We start from the raw sequence: 23,237 nt of genomic DNA, 5'->3' as shown, positions 1-23,237 counted from the left end.
TATTCTAAGCAGAATGGAATGTATTAGCACGATTTGATTTGTCAAATTACCAGAATCACTGAGAATAGAACTATCAAGAATATATTTTCCTGATATGTTTAGAAGTTAAACAGAATGAAAGAGTTATGTAACATGACACATGATGATGGTATGATCTACTGTGAATCATCATCACGTTTCATTAGAACTCAGCATGACTTACTGTAATATAATCACGTTGGCCAAGCGCATTATTTTATACTAACTCATGCATCAATTCCCAACACTTCTCCACAATTCATTCATAATTTATACTTAGATTTTACAGTAGTTTCCAATATAATGGAATACAGAAAACATGAAGAGGTAGATAATTTTGAACAAGAATATTTATGAAAATATCCTCAGAAATAACGAAGATATTTATGATGATATTTTGAAATTTCTAAGTTCGAGAGTTGATGAAGAGAAAATTTTTGCAAGATTTTTAACATGACTTCAGAACAAGATATTCTCTAAAGATTTCAGCGGATCCAGAATTACCCGGATTCTTTGAATATTGAGTATGATCCTTGTATTTGTCCTTGGTTTTCTTCATGGTTAGCTCAATCCATTTTTTGGTACCAAGTTTTCTATCGAGCGTTCCCAACACTTCATTCTTTATCGTCAAACTTTTGGCCATTAAGACCATTTACAATTTTTCTGTTTCCTCTGCATTTAATGTAGTCATATCTGAATCGTCGGTTATCAATCCTCTACCTCTAGATAATTACAACTTTTATCCCTTAATACTTACAACTTTGACCCTTTGAGTATAGTGCATTTGACACAAATTTTCCATTGACTAAACGAACATTTTTTTGAAGGATTTTGCAAATAAAACGACCAAAATTGGAATGTGTATTAGTATATAAAAATCAATCCGAGGTGATTTCAGGAGAATTATGTTTTTAGATGATTAAACGTTGATGGTAATATGGTGGAATATAAAAGGTTCCCCGGTAACAATAAAAGAGCACGCATATATATCAAAGTTATAATAAGGTTTATGCAAATGAAAAGTTGAAATTGGTTGGCTGAAGCTGTGACATAATTGGCTACTTTGAAAAGGAATTGCATGGTTATTTTCGGTAATAGCAATGCCAAAGGAGCTAGCACAGATGCGTGTTAAACGTTTACTTAGATTCTGAGTGTTTTCAGGTGCATAACTATATGTATCAATATTTTCTTCCGTAGATGAAGTGCGGTTGGTTCATCCTCTCGATTGAGGTGTTTTCAAGGATCATGAAAGGTTTGAACGCAGATTATAATTGTCAAGATTCAATGAGATTTAAGATGAAATCAAGTGGCAAACTTGAAGAGATGTTTAGTTTCATATGTTATAATCAATATTTTAATTCATTTTAATTGTCCAATATTATTAGTCCACAGTCGATAGTTCACAATTAACAGTCCAATAATTCATATATAGTTTAATATATAACATTCGAATTAATTAATACGTATCATGACCCGTGTACATGTCTCAGACTCGATCACAACTCAAAGTATATATATTATTTGAGAATCAACCTCAACTATGTATAGAGAACTCGATCATTACTGCATATAGAGTGTCTATGGTGATTCTAATTAATATATATATATATGTGTCGAGATGATATGTCAAAACCTTGCATACGTGTCTCGATATTTAAAGTGCGTAAAATAAATAACAGAAATTAAATGATGATAAATTAAATGCATAAAGTAAATAACAGAAAATTAAATGACGATAAATAAAATTGCGATAATTAAATTGCAATAATTAAACTGCGATAAATAAAATGTAATCAGTTAGCTAGGAACAGTTAGCTAGGAACAATTAGCGTGGATTCTTAACAAAATTCCTCGTATTTATTTGTTTATTTCTAACAAATTTTATTTTGTCAAATGTTTTCTTCATTATGCCACTTGTTGAATTCTGATAAATCAAAATCCCAATATGAAATTTGATGAATATGGTTATTCTGTGGTGAATGGATTTGTATATCGGTGGATGTAAGTAGGATAGTAAACGACTGTTGAATCAGCTTTGAAGAATGTACAGCGTAACTTATTAATGTGAATCTTAAATATTCCTCGGGCATTACCTACCCGTTAAAATATTTTCATCATTAACAGTTTGTACAAAAGAATTTTTAATTACAATCTTTATGAAAATATATATACATATATATTTTCTTCAGATATAATCATAGATTTAATGAGTCAATATAATATTAAACTCATTTGATTTACCGTTGGAACAAGAATATATAATCTCTAAAACATTAGAGCTTACATAATCGCTATATCGAACGAAAATAAATGATGTAGAACGTCGTGTAGAACAATGATTATTCCCGAGGTACAGAATGAGATGTCGAAGCTGGTGACGCGGATATTGTTGTTGGTGGTACTAGTGCTGTTGGTGCTGAGGCTGGTGATGTTACTGGTGTTAGTGATACTGCTGATGCTTGCAAATTGTGTATCGTGCTCTCTAAAGTCAACACTCGAGCTCGGAGTTCTTTAACTTCTTCTACTAACCCTGGTTGGTTATCAGTGTGAGGTAGAGGTCGGATATCTTCTCTAATTCCGTTAATGGTAGCCTCAATACGAAAAATTCTTGCAAAAAGGGTATAAACGGTGTTACGAACAGGTTCGCCGGTGAGCGGGTCGAGTACTCCAAGGTTAGGTGGTAGATTCGGTTCATGATATGGAGTACCTTATTCCCTTCTCCATAGGGTGAGTACATCGCGAACCCACCCCCATTTTATCTAGTAATCACGGTAGTTGATTGGTTGGTGTGCTCCTGTCACGCTGTCTTCGGAGTCAGAGGAACGTGGTCGATTTGTAGAGGCCATCTTACGCGATTACAGAAAAGATATTTGGTATGAAGAGTTTAGTGACAGCAATTGATAGTTGGATGGCATTCTCGATGCATAATTTGTATAGATATATATAGTACCAGGATCCCTTAAATTAAGGAGAAATTTACGAGAGATATCAGGCAAGGTCTACAGTAACAGATACGCTAAGATATGAATTGTCAGATACGCTAAGGTATGAATTTTGTCTATACACTATTCATGCAGTCAATGCAGTAAAACGTGTCTAGACTAAGAATAATGAGTAAGTGATTTCCTAAGGATGATAAGCAGATGATTTTCGACAAAAATGATAAGCAAAACTTTTGACATGCAGACACGGTCGAAGTCCAGACTCACTAATGCATCCTAACAACTATCAGTTAGACATACTAATGCAAGACCTGGTTCGCTAAGACCACCGCTCTGATACCAACTGTGAAGACCCGTCCTAATTCATCCGGACGAAGTCCATATCAATTATAAACGATTCACAACAGTTGATTTCATCGCGAGGTACTTGACCTCTATATGATACATTTTACAAACATTGCATTCGTTTTTGAAAAGACAATCTTTCATTACAACGAAAGTTGATGGCATGCATACCATTTTATAATATATCTAACTATAATTGATTTAATAATAATCTTGATGATCTCAACGACTCGAATGCAACGTCTTTTGAAATATGTCATGAATGACTCCAAGTAATATCTTTAAAATGAGCAATTACACATCGGAAGATTTCTTTCGTACATGAGAATAAACATGCTTTAAAGTGTCAACCAAAAGGTTGGTGAGTTCATTAGTTTACATAAATAAACATTTCCATCATTTTAATAGACCACAAAATTTTCATTTTCAGTTCTCATAAACATACGTCCCATGCATAGAGACAAAAATATCATTCATATGGATTGAACACCTGGTAACCGACATTCACAATATGCATATAAGAATATCCCCATCATTCCGGGATCCTCCTTCGGACATGATATAAATTTCGAAGTACTAAAGCATCCGGTACTTTGGATGGGGCTTGTTGGGCCCGATAGATCTATCTTTAGAGTTCGCGTCAATTAGGGTGTCTGTTCCCTAATTCTTAGATTACCAGACTTAATAAAAAGGGCATATTCGATTAGATAATCCAACCATAGAATGTAGTTTCGATTACTTGTGTCTATTTCGTAAAGCATTTATAAAAGCAGCGCATGTATTCTCAGTCCCAAAAATATATATTGCAAAAGCATTTAAAAAGGGATTAATGAAACTCACGCATATAAATATTGCAAAACAGTTAATAAAGCATTTGCATGTATTCTCAGCCTAAAAATGTATATAAAAAGGAAATAATGAAACTCACGCATATAAATATTGCAAAACAGTTAATAAAGCATTTGCATGTATTCTCAGCCCAAAAATGTATATAAAAAGGGAATAATGAAACTCACGCATATAAATATTGCAAAACAGTTAATAAAGCATTTGCATGTATTCTCAGCCCAAAAATGTATATAAAAAGGGAATAATGAAACTCACGCATATAAATATTGCAAAAGAGTTAATAAAGCATTTGCATGTATTCTCAGCCCAAAAATGTATATAAAAAGGGAATAATGAAACTCACCTAATGTATTTTGTAGTAAAAATACATATAACGGCATTGAACAAAAGTAAGGTTGGCCTCGGATTCACGAACCTATGATAGTTATATATATATTAACATATATAATGGTAATCGAACAAATTATGTATTATAAGTGTATTCATTGTTATTTTAGTTATGTTTTTCATTAATAACCTAATTAGTTATATTTATTAATATTTATTGTAAAAAGTATTAATATAGTTACGTTATGTGTAGTAAATATGATTTTATATAATTAATAGTTATTTGATAAAATAATATTGATAATAGTAGATAAAAGGTGTTTCATTCTATAATAATAATAATAATAATAATAATAATAATAATAATAATAATAATAATAATAATAATAATAATAATAATAATAATAATAATAATAATAATAATAATAATAATAATAATAGTTATGATAATAATAATGATAAAAATGATACTTTTAATAATAATGGTAGAAAAATGATAATTTAAATAATACCTTGAATAATAATAATAATAATAATAATAATAATAATAATAATAATAATAATAATAATAATAATAATAATAATAATAATAATAATAGTAATAATAACAATAATAATAGTAGTAATAATAATAATATCTCAAAATTACTACCTCACACGAATTAGACTTCAAAAAGAATGGCACGCCATTGCCAAGGCTCGAACCCGTGACCCTTCGTTACACATGAACACGCCTAACAACTGTGATGTTCCATTTTTCTGTTATATTTTCATTCCTATGTATATATAACCAATATTTATCTGTTTCATCTTCTTAACTATCCTCAATCCATTTAATCGTTATAGTATCCTCATTCTACTATCATATAAACTGCACCATCATTATTATCATAAATGTATGTGACCATAGTCATCATCAACTACATACACATGACCGTACATCATCACTATCATTCTCATCATCCCTTCGTCACATCATCATCATAACAATATCATCATTATCTTGACATGAAATCACGATCACAATCATTAATCATCGTCATTATTCCTTCATTATCAGTATATCCTAACCATTAACGTTTCTATAATCATAATCTGACCATAATCCATGATCATCATCGAACATCATGAAACATATTTCATGACACCATCCACGTTATCAACAAAATTGCGCAGCAGGCCAACAAATGTTTTAAATTACGGTCCAAATTATCAAACCAATAACAATCCTATAACTCATTCTAATCGCTAGAAGGAATTTTAAACATAGAAGAATTATTTGCGGACATAATAATTTATCCCCACTACCCAACTTAGGATCCCTTCTATATTATTTTTTTTTATATACAACTATGCGTGTATGTGCTGTCATTAAAATTCAAAGGACAAGAGGTAGTGGCTTAGCAAAAGTTCTTGTCCTTACCTTTATATTATCATCCCACTACCAATACCAAATCCTCATGAACTATAACTTGTCTCCCTCATTTTTTATATCTAAAACCACGATGGAATCTTCCCTTATAAACACGAAAATGAAAGCAGTCAGAAGAAGAACCGGAGTAGCAGTAAAACATAGCAGTGGTGGTGGTTTTCTCACAATTGTTTCAGCTGCAAACCGAAGCCTATCAGGACACCTATAATCAACAATGGAACCCACCTAACGAGATGAACTGGAACCCCTATCCAGACTGATTTTGTTCCATTTGGTTATTTTTATGATTTTTATGTTTTTATCTTTTTACTTATTCATGTTTAAACTTATGTTATTGGATATATTTATGTAATTTTTATCATTTTTATTATTATTGTTTACTAATATTTCACATTTAGGATTTGAAAGTGGGATATTAAGTCCCATTTCAAATTGCCATGCATGTTTATATTTGTATGTATGTATATTGTCGATTGTACAAAACAGGGTAAAACAGCGCATTTTCAAAGACTGGCATTAAGTTCAGCAAAAGCTACTAATTTTGACGACAAGATGAAAAATAAATGTGATGTAACAACAAGATGGAATGAACAAATGATATGCACCATTTATCATTCAGCAAACAAACGCCGATATGTTTGAAAACATTGGTAAAATTTAATCATTTTTCTACGCTAATCACCCTCAATAATTTAAATTATTACTGATTTCTTGCAAATGAGGGCATTGCAAGATCTTAAGTGTGGGAAGGGGTTAAATTCTTTCGAATTTTTAAAATTTTTAACTTATACACTTGGTTACCATTAAAAATACTAGTAACGCAGTAGTTGTATTAGAATCTAGTGCTCTCTGATAATAAAGAACAGCCCTAGTCTTATATACTGACTACCCAATTCTAGTAAAAATTTTCAAAATTTTCAATTAAATGAACTCAAAATCATGTTTATACATATTTATGAACGATAAAACTAGGTGTTAACACCGAAATTATTGTTACCTTGGAAAGGACATAAATTGAGAAACAAACCAAAATGTTAGAATTCATTTAAAATGGAATAGAGGACAATAAAAAGGCAAATAAAAGAAAATAAAAGCCAAATGTGGGAAAATTTACCAAGTTATTCAAAACATATATCACATATTTTTGTACAATTAATTGAAAATACTTTTGTTTTGGACGAAAATAAACAGTTTTACCCGATTTATTATAATATATTTGAAAGAAAGATGGATCTACACGATGAATCAATTCCATCATTAAACGGAAGTAAAGTCTTCCGAAAAAAAAGCGCGCTTCTTGATTTAGGTCATGAAGTTGTCGTCCAGACCAGCTGTAGGTTGATGAAAAACCTAGAAAAGTCATCTCTAAAATCAGCAGGAAATCCACGGACCTCAGCATCAAACAGGGTCGCCAAGTGGTCAGACTTATCCTAACCATGAGAGGATCTGTCTTGTAAAATGGGGAGGATGCCGTGCAAATTAGCTGGATAAGAGTAATGAATCAGATCCACAGAAAGGATAATCTCCTTAAAAGATCAAAAATCAGCTTTTAAGACCGATATTACTCAATCCTAGAGATTGACCTTAAAAGATTGAGAATTACAAACTCATGGAATTCGATGATATCTAAACTCGAGCTTGAACGAGAAAATATTTTGATCAAAATTTCAAACCGATTTGTTTTCTGAAAACCTATTTTCAATGCGTTCATTACCATTGAACGTAAAATCCAAGGAATTCACCTGGAATTCATTAGGTCACCTGAACCAAATCGGGTGTCAACCGTAAGAACGGTGGTTGCATAGCATGGTCAAAGACAGGACCTTGTGCCAGACCAAAAAATTATAAGGGTGAGCTTTACTATTGTTCCTACAAAGGATAGTAATTGCGTCCAACACGTTATAGACCATAATTAAAAGCATGTCAGGGGACATTGCCTTAACAGTTGCTTGTTCAAAGCTTTCCTTTACAACCGGACGGTAGTTTACCGAAAGGTAATATATGGAGCAAGTATACTAGACGTGTTGCTTTCCCAATACAAGGGTAGCAAGTGGGTGACACAAAATCGCAAGTTTTGAGCTAAAATTTTCAAATCTGAAACCCACTAAACCCACAAAAATAATTTGCAAACACCGGTGAAGGGTTATTCCGGAAAACTTATCTAGGGTAAAAAACTAGATTTAATTTTCAAAAGATCAAATGTTTTCATAAAGATCCAATTTCCTTAAAGGATCTAAATTTTATAGTCATGTGGGACTGTAAACCACATCGTTACTACCATTGTTTATACCGCCGTAAAGAAATCACTGATGTACAAAGTGTGAAGAATAAAGAAGTGATTCTAGTATTTCAAGACTATATTGCTTGAGGACAAGCAACACTCAAGTGTGGGAATATTTGATAATGCTAAAAACGAACATATATTTCATAGCATTATCCCTCAAGAAAGACAAGCTTTTAGTTGCAATTGTCCTATTTACAAGTGATATTCGTTTAAATAATAAAAGGTGAAGACAAAAGATAGATTCGACGAATTAAAGACGCAAACGACCAAAAAGATCAAAAGTACGAAGTACAATCAAAGAGGTTCCAATTATTGATAAGAAACGTCTCAAAATTACAAGAGACAAGATTCAAAACGCAAAATACAAGATATTAAATTGTACGCAAGGACGTTCAAAAATCCAGAACCGGGACCAGAGTCAACTCTCAACGCTCGACGCAACGGACTAAAAATTACAAGTCAGCTATGCACATAAATATAATATAATATTTAAATAATTCTTATAATTATTTATATATTATATATTATATTATTAAAAACCATCGGCAGAAAAAACAAAGGCATGTGAGCCTCTCCAGCTGGCCATGCGATCGCATGGCCTTGAAGGGCAAAGTCCATGCGATCGCATGAGGCTCTTTTCCAGTTCACATGCCTATAAAAATCGAGCTTTAGTGCACCATATATGATATATCAATCTCTCTATCTATATGTAAACGTATATATATATTTATATTTTAATTTTAATTTTAATTTTAATTTCTAATAATAAGGGTATGTTAGCGCATATTGTAAGAGTGTAAGTCGAAATTCTGTCCGTGTAACGCTACGCTATTTTTAATCATTGTAAGTTATGTTCAACCTTTTTACATTAATGTCTCGTAGCTAAATTATTATTATGCTTATTTAATACCGAAGTAATCATGATGTTGGGCTAATTACTAAAATTGGGTAATTGGGCTTTGTACCATAATTGGGGTTTGGACAAAAGAACGACACTTGTGGAAATTAGACTATGGGCTATTAATGGGCTTTATATTTGTTTAACTAAATGATAGTTTGTTAATTTTAATATAAAGATTTACAATTGGACGTCCCTATAAATAATCATATACACTCGATCGGACACGATGGGCGGGGTATTTATATGTACGAATAATCGTTCATTTAACCGGACACGGGAATGGATTAATAGTCTATGGACTTATTAAAACAAGGGTGAAATTATGTACAAGGACACTTGGCATAATTGATAACAAAGTATTAAAACCTTGGGTTACACACAGTCGATATCCTGGTGTAATTATTAAACAAAGTAATAAAACCTTGTTACAGTTTAAGTCCCCAATTAGTTGGAATATTTAACTTCGGGTATAAGGATAATTTGACGAGGACACTCGCACTTTATATTTATGACTGATGGACTGTTATGGACAAAAACCATACGGACATATTAAATAATCCAGGACAAAGGACAATTAACCCATGGGCATAAAACTAAAATCAACACGTCAAACATCATGATTACGGAAGTTTAAATAAGCATAATTCTTTTATTTCATATTTAATTTCCTTTATATTTAATTGCACTTTTAATTATCGCACTTTTATTTATCGCAATTTCATTATCGTTATTTACTTTACGCTTTAAATTAAAGTCTTGTATTTATTTTTAATATTTTTCATTAGGTTTTAACTGCGACTAAAGTTTTAAAAATCGACAAACCGGTCATTAAACGGTAAAAACCCCCCTTTTATAATAATAATATTACTTATATATATTTGTATTTTTATAAAACTAATATAGCGTTAAGCTTTGTTTAAAAGATTCCCTATGGAACGAACCGGACTTACTAAAAACTACACTACTGTACGATTAGGTACACTGCCTATAAGTGTTGTAGCAAGGTTTAGGTATATCCATTCTATAAATAAATAAATATTTTGTGTAAAATTGTATCGTATTTAATAGTATTTTCTTGTAAAATTTAATAGTATTTTATACCCCTTAGCTTTAACTATCACCTAGTCAGCTGCAAACGAAACATGCAGGATGAGGTTAATATTTTTTAATACGTCTTTTATCGGTTGCACTTGCTAATATGGAACAAAATCTATAGTATCTAATAAAACGAAGTTGGGATTGTGTCATGATGCTGCCCAATAGAATTTAAAATTATAAAATCTACATGTTTTCTTTCATACGCATCCTTTAAAATTCAAATTTTCGATATAAAAATGTCCTAATTCAACTATGACTTATGATTATGGCAGTAGGATTTTTATTTATTTTTATTTTTCTAGAAAGGCTATGGCAGTAGGTTTTGTATGTGTCAGATTTTGCAAATAACATCTCTTTGTTATTGAGTTTGTAGAGGTTAATTTCTTAAGTAAAAAGCTTGTGGTGATGGAAATTTGGGTTGATCTTGTGGCACATTGTTACTCCCCACTGTCATGTTCCAATTTAAATTTCACACTTTTCTTTACTGTTATAGTTCTGGACAAAATGAGTTATAAGGACTGATTTTTGACTTTAGATGAGTCAAAAATTGAAAATGCAATATTTGAACATGAAAGGAATCGCAACAAAATTTGTAAATTTGTAATGTATGTAAAATATTTGGATGTATTTTTTGGATTGTAGTATAGTTGCCATATAGTTTGAGCAAATATTGTGAAAGTGACTAAAGCATACTATACTTCAATCAGTTTGATTGAGTAGGATTAGTATATACTCTATCCTCTTTGACAAACATATAAAAGTAAACATGTGACAATAGAATTGTTATTATAAAGGTTATAAAGGTTTCCATTGCTCATTATTATGTAATGTATTTAGTAACAAACATTATGTCATATGTCAAATAAATGATTTTTTATGTCGTGTTTTGTGTAAAACAAAAATACTTAAGTAAATTATATTAATTTCATCCATAACAATACTTGTGATACTCTCTTTATCATACCCTTAATTGATATAATATTATACGTTTTCAGTTAGTTTGATTAAGAGTCGACGTGCAACGCACGGGCTCTCAAAGACTAGTAGAATAACGTACGGTAGATAACATAAGGAAGATTTTGACCCTTATGCTCAAATCCGCGAGGATTATTAGGAAAGAAAATCCCACACAATAACCCCCTCCCTTTCTTTTCTATTCCAACAATAAGAAAAATTAGAGAACATATATTGTTATAATAATAATAATTTAAAAGGAGTACGTAGATTCAAATATAAGTGGATGTATATAATCGATCATTTTGCAAGTAACATCATTACATCAATGCGAGTTTACGTCGGGTAATATGGCTAATTATTCAAGATTTGGGTACTTTAAAGGTTTTAATATAAGTAGCAAATTTTGAAAACTTACGTCTTCCTAAATCCTAACAAAATACAAAATGCATGTTTTATTTGTTGTTTATTATTTTTAACAATAATAATGCACACTGATATTGTACACCCAACCCAACGATAACTACAACTTAAATGAAGTTTCAAATCTTCCAACTGCATTTTTTTCCAATTTGTCACACTTCATTTACTCCTTCCCTAACTCCCTTAAATACATTACATGTTGTATTCAAACACACCTCCTACATTCACGTACCATTAATTCATGGCCCCTACACCGGAACAACACCTTCTGTCCACGGAAATCGTGAACCGTGGTATTGAACCGTCTGGTCCAGATGCCGGATCCATGACTTTTTCTGTCAGGGTCCGACGTCGGTTACCAGACTTTGTTCAGTCTGTTAAGCTTAAGTATGTCAAACTTGGTTACCATTATCTGATAAATTACAAAATTTATTTAGCCGTTGTGCCTGTTGTGGTTCTCGTGGTTGGTACTGAGTTTGGAAGGATTAATAGGGTTGAGTTGTGGCGGAACATTTGGGATAGTACGGGTGGTTATGAGCTTATTGCAATTGTTGTGTTTTTCGTTGCCTTTGTTTTTGCTCTAACTTATTATCTTTTTTCGTTCCCTCGATCAATTTATTTGATAGATTTTGCATGTTTCAAACCGGACGATGATCTTAAGGTTCGTATACTTAACTTTTAAATATACTGTATTTTTTTTTTTTTTTACTTTAGTGTGGGTGTTTTACTACATACATTCAGTAGGTTAAATAAAGTTAAGGCAACGTTTAAACGGGTCACCTACGGGTGTTCATTATTTTTTAATTTTCTTGATTTATTCGATTCAGTTATAAAATTTTTGGAGCTTGAATTGAAATCGAATTCAAATGGTAGACAAGAAATTGAAACCAAATAGAAAATTGAATGTAATCAGTATAGTTATTACTATAGGAGGCATTTATTTTTGTGATTTATGATATTTTTTTCGTTACAACCACCGAAGCACTTTCAGATATAATTAGTTTTGGTAAAAAAAAAAAATGTAACTTTAAATTTTGATCAAGTTTCAATGTTGCGATTAAAATCAAAAATATAACATATCATAATTTAATTATTAAACCATTATAAATTAATTTACTTAGTTTTGGTAAAAAAATTTACACAACTTTGAATTTTGATCACGATTCACCGTTCCGATTAAAACCAAAAAATATAACAAATCATAATTTAATTATTAAAACATTATGAATTAATTAAATTAGTTTTGGTATAAAATAAAAAAAATGTACACAACTTTGAATTTTGATCAAGGTTCACCATTCCGATTAAAACCAAAAAATATAAAAAATCATAATTTAAGTATTAAACCATTATAAATTAATTTTGAATTTGACTTTCAGTTTTAAATCGATCGGGGGTCTATATTTTGGTTTGAAAATTTACAATGTTTAAAACCATAAACTGAATTGTAAATTACAACGAAATAGTTAGTAGTTTTGCATAGTAACTCCACAATTATTTGTAGGTAACCAAGGAGGAATTTATCGAATTAGCAAGAAAATCAGAAAAATTCGATGAATCGAGCCTTGAATTTCAAAAGAAAATTCTTGAATCATCAGGAATTGGGGATGAAACATACGTCCCAAAGTGTATAATGTCACCAGAGAAAACGTGTACGATGAAAGAAGGAAGGGCAGAGGCGTCCATGGTGATATTTGGTGCACTAGACGAGCTATTCAACAAGACCCGACTCCGTCCAAAGGACGTCGGGATACTTGTCGTAAACTGCAGCGTTTTTAACCCGACACCATCGCTTTCCGCCATGGTTATCAATCATTACAAAATGAGGGGGAATATTTTGAGTTTTAATTTAGGTGGGATGGGCTGCAGTGCAGGGATCATTGCGGTCGATTTGGCTCGTGATATGCTTCAAGCGAACCCGAATAGTGTGGCGGTAGTGGTGAGTACCGAGATGGTCGGGTTTAATTGGTACCCTGGTCGAGATCGGTCTATGCTCATCCCTAATTGTTTCTTTAGAATGGGTTGCTCTGCGGTGATGTTGTCAAATCGACGTCGTGACATCCGCAGAGCTAAGTACAAGCTGGAACACATCGTTCGTACCCATAAGGGCGCGAACGATGCCAGCTTTAAAAGCGTTTATCAAGAAGAAGATGAACAACGATTCAAAGGGTTGAAAATGAGTAAAGATCTCATGGAAATTGGTGGTGATGCGATTAAGACCAACATCACCACGTTAAGTCCATTAGTCCTCCCGGTATCGGAACAACTCCTGTTCTTTTCGACCCTTCTCAAGAGATACTTCTATGGCACCAGAAATCCGAAGGACGTGGGACAACGTTATCGCAATCGCTAGATCAAGTTGGGAAATTGTACGTGCTTTTCTTGAATTTTTTTTTGCACACAAAAGAGAAAGCATTACTAATCATATTATTAGATAATCTACACATTTTATGGGTAATAATTCGTACATTATCAAAAATTATCCGTATACACTAAATATGTCTAATGTTGTACAATACAAGCCTCTGAATATTTAGTGGTCTGCGAATAAATTTTGACGAAGTACGAATTCTTCCATAATTCTAAAGCTATATGCACATAGATCTAGGTGAACATATGTAACAAATATTAAACGTGTGTTATAATTTTATATTTCTTGCAGGACATCTTCCTCTTCCTCCTCATCCTCTGACACTAAGCCGTACATTCCAGACTACAAGTTAGCATTCGAGCACTTTTGCATCCACGCGGCTAGCAAGACCGTGGTCAATGAGATACAACGCAATCTTGGGCTAAGTGACACGAACATGGAGGCATCACGGGCCACACTCCACCGATTTGGATACACCTCGTCGAGTAGCATATGGTACGAGCTAGCATACCTAGAAGCTAAGGGACGTATGAAGCGGGGCGATCGGGTCTGGCAACTGACATTCGGGTCGGGTTTTAAATGCAACAGTGCCGTTTGGAAGTCTGTTCGCAACATGAAACCGCCAGCCGGTTACAACCCATGGCTTGATTGCGTTGATAGGTACCCAAATGAGTATCTATCGTAGTCTAGCTAAAGCCACCCCCTTATCTTTCAAAAAAATACACTTTTATACCTCTCATTAAATAAGAATTTTTAAAAAACACGTTAAAAGGAAACTTTGGTACGTTTAAAGTCTACAATCGAGCCCTATTGTGAACTCAAAAGTCGCCTGTAAATCTTTCCAAGTTTTATCAAATTTTTGGGCAAGAAATGTATAGGATGTAACATAATAAGTGCGAGTTAAATGTGTATACGATTGTAATAAACAATGAAACTTTCATGTTTTGTTCGGTTGATCACATGATTCTTGCGTGTACATTTGGTTGGAGAATACATATTGATGAAATGGTACTAGTTGATCGTAAGAGATTTTTTTTTTTTTTTTTTTTTAACAGAAATCTGGGATTACCTAGGGGGACTAAACCACTCACGCGGTTATCTCTCGCAGTTGCATAACTCACCCTCAACGCACCACAAGAAAAAAAAGGCTTTAGTGATGAAGGCTTTTTGGTAACTAACCATCGAAAAATGGTCACTAAGTCAGATTAATGACCAAAATTAGTTGGTCACTCTTCGTCACTATAGGTCCGTCACAAAATTTAATTAGTGACCAAAATATTAAATTGGTCAAACCAACTAATTATGCTCATTAATTTTGGTGACAAAAAAAAGTATAACCTCACTTGACATTTGTGACCAAGAAATGGTCACATTTTTATTGTTAGTGACCACAATAAGGTCACAATCTAGAGATCAAAATATGTTAAGAGACCAAAAAGTGATCACTAATTTTTTATTAGAGACCAAAACATGGTCACAATCTTCTATAGAGGCATAATATAATACGAATTATCATTTGATGCTATATTTTTATTGCATTAAATTAAAACTCAACTATATATCAAACAAAAATAAGGTGTTACAAAATGTACCAACACTTTAATAAAAGTACAAACAATTTGACAATTTCTAACAAAAATGAACACATCATTAACCTCTTAAACAAGAACCAAATAATCTTTTCAGAGAAAAAAAAAAGCACAAGGAATTCCATGTCTCATACGAATTTGCTGAAACATCATGTCATCTATGAGATTGTAGCTTCTGGACCTACAAAATATTAGTCAATTAGTGAACATCATTTAGTGTTTCTCCACTTAGGCTTTTGGTGTAACAAATAAAAAAGTAAACTTACTATGCAAGAATTAAAAGAGTACTAAAGAGACATCCATGGTTGCCCGAAGCATCTTCTATGCTATACTCCATATTAAGGATAATAACGCTTGGTTTATTGATTCAGAATCACAAATGTTGCAATCAAGGCTAAAATTTACATTTCAGCAACTAATGTTAAATCATGGACTCACCAAGTATGTTAGTATAGATTCAAGTATTTAATCTGTGTCAGCATGTTACCATAATCTATAATTGCTTTAGCAATCACGTGTTCAGAGAATCATATTCCCAGAAAATGTTGAACTACTTTGGAGTTTAAAGGACCTTCCATGAGACAGAATGATGGGGTTAGTTGTAATCCAAGTACTGATCACATCCAAAGAATATACAGCAGAGTGCATATTATTATAGTTGATAATCTGAGTCAAACCAAAATCAGCATAAGAAAAACACCAAGGAATGAGGGAATATGATATAAGGTGTACATTTATTCTAAATAATCTAGTCATATAAACATCTTAATAGAGGACAAAACAATGAAAAAAATGAAATGATAAGGGTTTACAAAACCACTCACCATATTAACTATCCTTTCAATTGAAACTGTACCAATAGCCGGTAGAACTTTATTACGGAGTATTTGATTTGGTTTTCTTGAGTTTTGCACTCACTTTCTGCAAAATAAAATAACTGCATTATTAATGCAATAACAACATATATCAACATGTTCGGGGATATTAGAAGCAAGTATGATATAGAAAATAGCTACTGCAATAACAATTCAAAAACAATATAATAAATAAAAATGAAGAAATCCAAAACAATATATAGACATGTAGACATACACTATTTGATCAGTATAGTGTAAGTATGACATACACTATTTGATGACAATTCTACTTACTTCACAATTAGTTATTTTATCCAGAATACTTTTAAGAGGCACACTCATTGCAAACAACAATCAGTCTCGATGGATGAAAATGATATCATACCTGAATACCTATTGTTTTTGTTTATGATCTTTAAATCACATCCGACCCATTGCATACAGTAATCCAGAAATTTACGATCTTTGGATTAAACATTGACAATGTGAAGTTGAAGCAAATTCAACCAATGCAATGTGTACCTATTGTTTTTGTTTATATGTTAGATTACTTAGGTTCTCCCTCACCAAATGTCTTGTTTGATTCAAGATGTTGAAGCGAATAAGTAGCTGCTCAAATATAAGTTAGGATTATTACTTTAAACTAAATCGCATCACATAATAAATCTAGAAGAAGGTCGATGAAAAATTTGTGGATTACCAGCCCAGGGAGTTCTTTGATTACTGAATTTTGGCACTATATGACCTTTATATGTCCTTCTCCAAAAAAAAAAAAAAAAACATTCACCAATATACATTTCTGTATCAACAAACTAAACAAAGATATCAACAAACTAAACAAAGAATCGCAAACCTGTAAGCATACAACTCCTTGCTTTTAGTTTGTGAACTTCTCATGATTATAACCAAAGCTATTTTCAAAACTCTTATATTTAGCAAAGGCCATAGTGAAGTCAGCAGCCACTTAAAAGTTATGCATATCTATATTATCAACAGTATCCAATTACATACTACATGTCAATTATCTATGCAATTCTAAAAACTCGCAATGAAATAGAAAAACGAAATCATCATTAACAATAAGCAATTTCATAAATATCATCAGAAGTATAATCTAGTATGACAAACGAAAAATGACAATCCGATCAATTGTAGATGCAATTAACGGCTAATCGAAATTATTATCAACGTAATTACGAAAAACAAAAATTAAACCCTAAATGTTATGTATGTATACATACATATATATACACTCTTTAATATACTCCAGTGAACTACTTTTGCCCTAATCGTAAATAAAAATATATATTAGGGCACAAAAAAGAAGCAGATGAGATGATATAATAATTCAAATACGAAATTACCAGAGATCGGGAGAGGAATCGATATCGAGATTGATATTGCGGTGGTGTTAAGGTTTTATCATCTTCATTATTGTCTAATTGTTCCGGAAGTCTAATGAATTAGAGGATGTGAAAATGGTGGCTTCAGAGCTCGCTCTGATCGTATGAGATGAAAGAGGAACTGATTTTCTAGAAACCACATTTTATTTTTTCAGTTAATAAGTAAATTACGGAGTTACGTAGTAATAATTAAACAAAAGCATACTCCGTACTATAAGTAGATATTTATTTATAGATATGTATTATCCCGTATTAGAAATAGATATGACTGGCAATTAATTGGAAAACAAAATTTTAATTTTAAGATACATTTTTTAAAATATTAAATATGAGGATGTATATTTGAATATCCAATATTTTAAATGATAGTTCAAATATAAAATATATATGATATATAGTATATCGTATAATTTAAATATTGGAGAGAGTTTCTATGGTGACCACTATTTTTTGGTATCTACTATTCTAAATTAATGATCACTTTTTGGTGTCTAATATGTACTTATTTCTGTGACCACTATTTTTTGGTCACTAATGGTATTTTGACTAAAATTTAGTGACGACTTTTTAATGGTAACAATATGACATTAATAATGACTAAATTATAAGTCGTCACTAAAGTTGGTCACTAATCACATTTTTTCTTGTAGTGACGGCTGCCCCGAAGGAAATCTGGACCAATCCGAGGACATGGTGGTAAATCTCCCCTCCAAGCTGCCATTACAACGCAATGTGCGAAAGACGACATTGGGTGAATTTTCAAGATCAAGGGAATATCCCTTTGTTCAATGTTGACACTCCAGGAAATCAAACTTTCAATTTACAACAAGGAAATATGGGCCATTATCACAGAACTAACAACACAAGGGTGATCGTACGATAATTATTACAATTTTTATTATATCCAGATTAAAATTACTATGGGTGTGTTTGGCACACGAGCTTCTTGGAGCTTATGAAAGTTTATAGGAGCTTGAGCTTATGATTTTAATAAGCTTCAAGCTATAAGCTATGTTTGGTAAACATAAAAAGTAGAGCTTATAAAAATCACAAGCTCTTAAAAATAAGCTACTTGTAGTAGCTTATGAAAATAAGTAGACCTTATGAACTGAAAAATAAACTTCAGCTAGTTTACCAAACACTTATAAAAATAATAAGTGCCAGCTACCAGCTTCAAAATTAAGCTCCTGGTCCAGCTCTGTTCATAAGGTTCAGCTCCACCTACAAGCTCTAGCTCTAGCTCCAGCTAGTTTCATCCAAACACACCCTATATATAGTGGATAGTAAACTAATGCTGATGATATCATCATAACATCATCATGATGTCATAATACAATCAATTTTTTTAACAATTTATATTAGTTATTAGTTATAATTATAACTTATATTAAAAGTTGGACCATAAGTATTAAAGTATTCAATTCTACATCAATAATGTTATAATTCAGTAGGCTTATAACTACCTTTATGGCTGATCTTAGCAACAAGCATTCTTATAAATATATATGAGCAGAGATAAAAGAGAGAAGAATAAAATTTTCTATATGAGTGTATTTCACAAGGCTAACACGGATGATATATTTATATTACAAATTTTACTATGCAAAGTTCTATTCATATGCATGCGTATGAATTTTAAATTGTCAGCCACATGTTTTTTAACTTTTAGTATCATAACACTCCCCCTTGGATGACAATTTATTAGAGATCAACTAGTACTGCCTCGTTAAAAACCTTGCTAAAGAAAACCCAGTGGGAAAAAAAAAACTTTAGCTAAGAGAAAAAGAGTGCAGCATAGAATTGACTCCCCCTCAAGTAGACATCACTGATCTGTTACATCTTTTGAATATGCTTCATGCCAATATTGTGAACGTGTGTTCTGAAAATAGCAGTTGGGAGTGCTTTGATGAAAAGATCAGCAGAGTTTTTGCTGGATTGAACATATCTCATTTCAATCTGGTTGTCGTTAATGAGATCTTGAGTGTATGAGAAGAATTTAGGACGTATGTGTTTTGTTCGCTCATTTTTGATATACCCTTCTTTCATCTGTGCTATGCAAGCTGTATTATCTTCATAGATAGTTGTTGGACTTATCTCGCGTTCTAGTCCACAAGAATCAGTAATGAGTTGTGTCATTGATCTTAACCAAAAAATTCCCGAGTAGCTTCATGTAATGCAATCACTTCTGCATGATTTGATGATGTTGCAACAAGTGTTTGTTTTTGAGAACGCCATGATATTGCAGTATCTCCATTTAGGAATACATATCCATTTTGAAATTTAGCTTTATGAGGATCAGATAAATAACCTGCATCTGCATAACCAACCAAATCTTGTTTTGATTCGTTAGAATAAAATAATCTTAAATCAGTAGTTCCTCGAAGGTATCGAAATATGTGTTTGATCCCATTCCAGTGTCTTTTGGTAGGAGCTGAGCTGAACCTTGACAACAAATTAACTGCAAAAGAAATGTCAGGTCTTGTACAATTTGTAAGATACATAAGAGCTCCAATTGCACTAAGATATGGTACTTCTGGTCCCAGGATATCTTCATGATCTTCACAGGGACGAAATGGATCAGTGTCAATATTAAGTGATCTAACAACCATAGGAGTACTTAATGGTTTTGCCTTGTCCATATTGAAACGTTTTAAAATCTTTTCTGTATAAGTTGTTTGATGTACAAGTAAACCATTAGGCATATGCTCAATCTGCAAACCAAGACAATATTTGGTTTTTTCGAGATCTTTCATTTCAAATTCTTTATTTAGAAGTTGAATGGCTTCATGGATCTCTTTATTTGTACCTATGATGTTAAGATCATCAACATAAACGGTTATGATCACATATCCGGATGTTGTTTTCTTAATGAATACACATGGGCAAATAAGATTATTGGTATACCCTTTGCTTATCAAGTAATCACTTAATCGTTTATACTACATGTGACTCGATTGTTTCAACCCATATAAAGACCTTTGTAACTTGATTGAGTACATTTCTTTTGGTTTTGCATTGATTGCTTCTGATACCTTAAATCCTTCAGGTATCTTCATATATATATCACTATCAAGTGATCCATATAGATAAGCAGTCACAACATCCATGAAATGCATTTTTAAATTTTTAGAAACTGACAGGTTGATTAAGTATCTAAAAGTAATTGCATCCATAACAGGGGAATAAGTTTCATCATAATCAATTCACGGTCTTTGAGAAAAATCTTGAGCTACAAGTCTAGCTTTATACCTTGTAACTTCATTTTTCTCGTTTCTTTTTCGCACAAAAACCCATCTATATCCCACAGGTTTCACATCTTTAGGTGTGAGAATGATAGATCCGAAAACTTTTCTTTTATTGAGCGATTCAAATTCAGCTCATATTGCTCCTTTCCAATGATCCCAATCATGTCTATTTTGACATTCCATGACAGATTTTGGTTCTGGATCATCATCATCATTCATGATGTCATATGCAACATTATATGAAAATATCTCATCAAGATTTTTCCAAAATATTTTTGAATGTGCATAATTAATTGAAAATTCCGTACTGGCATCATCAATATCTTCTGCAGAAGGAGTATTGATTTGTAGTTCTTCTTGAACATTTTTATTTACCTCATTATCAACTGATTTTCTTTTTCGAGGATTTTTATCTTTGGAACCAATTGGTCTCCCACGTTTCTGGCGTGGCAAAGACTCAAGAGTGACATTATTGTCAGCTTTTGGAATTTCAATTCGAGCTGGAACATTTACTGCTGGTATATATGATTTAGTCACTCTTTTTGTATTTGTAAATGCATCCGGCAATTTATTCGCAAGTTCTTGCATATGCATTATTTTTTGAATTTCGATCTCGCATTCTTTTGTGCGAGGATCAAGATACATTAATTGAGGTTCACACCATGAAACATCATTTTCTTTATTTTTTATTTCTCCCATAATCTAGGGAACAATGTTTCATTAAAGTGACAATCAGCAAAACGTGTTGTAAAAACATCACCCGTCATGGGTTCAATATATCCTATGATTGAAGATGTTTCATATCCAACATATATTCCCATCCTTCTTTGAGGACCCATTTTAGTGTGTTGTGGTGGTGCGATAGGAACATAAACCGCACAACCAAATGTTCTAAGGTGGGAAATATTTGGCTGATGGCCAAAAACAAGTTGCAAGGGAGAATATGTATGACTTGCACTTGGTCTAATGCGAATTAATGATGCAGCATGTAAAATTGCATGACCCCATACAGATACTGGGAGTTTTGTTCTCATTATCAATGGTCTAGCTATTAATTGCAATCGTTTGATTAGTGATTCGGCTAAACCATTTTATGTATGCACATGGGCAACAGGATATTCAACAACAATCCCAAAAGACATGAAAAAATCATTAAATGCTTGAGATGTAAACTCACCAGCATTATCCAATCTCACCCTTTTAATAGTATAATCAGGGAAATGTGCTCTCAATTTAATAATTTGAGCAAGAAATTTTGCAAATGCCATATTTCGACTTGATAATAGACACACATGAGACCATCTACTAGATGCGTCTATTAGGACCATGAAATATATAAATGGTCCACATGGTGGATGAATTGGTCCAAATATATCACATTGAATTCTTTCAAGAAATAATGGTGATTCTTTTTCAACCTTAAGAGGTGATGGTCTTATTATCAATTTTCCAAGTGAGCAAGATGTACATGGGATAAGTGCATCATGAGGGATCTTTTGATCCGTCAATGGATGTCCATGTGTATTTTGAATTATTCTTTTCATCATTGTTGATCTTGGGTGGCCTAGTCTTTCATGCCACAGATTGATCATTACAGGATCACATGCCTTTTCATTAACTACCATGTGTGCTTCTGGTACATTTATATATGTATAATGTAAATCAGAACTAAGTCTTGGTAGTTTTTCAATCACATGCTTCTTGTCAGTGATACTTAAGTATTTATCATTTTTCGTAGTCACTGACTGATAATCATATCCATTTTGGTATATGTCAGAGAAGCTTAACAAATTTCTCTTTGACATGGGAGAAAATAAGGCATTTTTTATCAGAAAATTTGTACCATTTGGTAACATGAATTTTGTCTTTCTCATTCCTTTTATTAAATCCGCAGGACCTGATATAGTATGTACCATTCCTTCTGTTGCTTTAAAATCAGTGAAATATTTTTTAGATTTAAGTATAGTGTGTGTGGTACCACTGTCTGCAATACAAAGATCCACACCATTTGACTGATTTTGCACTCCAGTAGTGTACATCATGAACTTCAAAATATGAGAAACAAATAATGAGTACATATTTCATCAATATATTACATTCAAAATATGTTATAAACGAAAGTACATAATAAGGAAACATATAGTAAAGTAGATATGGTATAGATCGTAAATCTACATCCATTTATTTGATATGGACATA

At 32.2% G+C, this 23,237-nt stretch overlaps 1 long non-coding RNA gene and 1 pseudogene across 2 annotated transcripts; one reads left to right on the top strand and one right to left on the bottom strand.

Moving 5' to 3' along the window:
* Window positions 1-11,751: 11,751 nt before the first annotated feature.
* Window positions 11,752-14,903, top strand: LOC139885595 (3-ketoacyl-CoA synthase 10-like; annotated as a pseudogene).
* An 833-nt stretch (window positions 14,904-15,736) lies between these two features.
* LOC139885594 (uncharacterized) lies at window positions 15,737-17,973 on the bottom strand. 2 transcript variants are annotated; one of them, XR_011772007.1, is made up of 4 exons: window positions 17,755-17,973; window positions 17,244-17,301; window positions 16,358-16,454; window positions 15,737-16,104 (listed from the first exon to the last, which is right to left on the bottom strand). It is a non-coding gene; the product is annotated as an uncharacterized lncRNA (long non-coding RNA). The 2 variants fall into 2 exon arrangements; XR_011772006.1 differs by lacking the exon at window positions 17,244-17,301 and having other exon boundaries at window positions 15,739-16,104; window positions 17,755-17,965.
* Between the last annotated feature and the right edge of the window lie 5,264 nt (window positions 17,974-23,237).

Source organism: Rutidosis leptorrhynchoides, chromosome 1 (assembly GCF_046630445.1).
Source record: "Rutidosis leptorrhynchoides isolate AG116_Rl617_1_P2 chromosome 1, CSIRO_AGI_Rlap_v1, whole genome shotgun sequence".
Lineage (NCBI taxonomy): Eukaryota > Viridiplantae > Streptophyta > Magnoliopsida > Asterales > Asteraceae > Rutidosis > Rutidosis leptorrhynchoides.
Note: the sequence above shows the minus strand (reverse complement) of the source record. Positions and strands in the feature narration are given on the sequence as shown.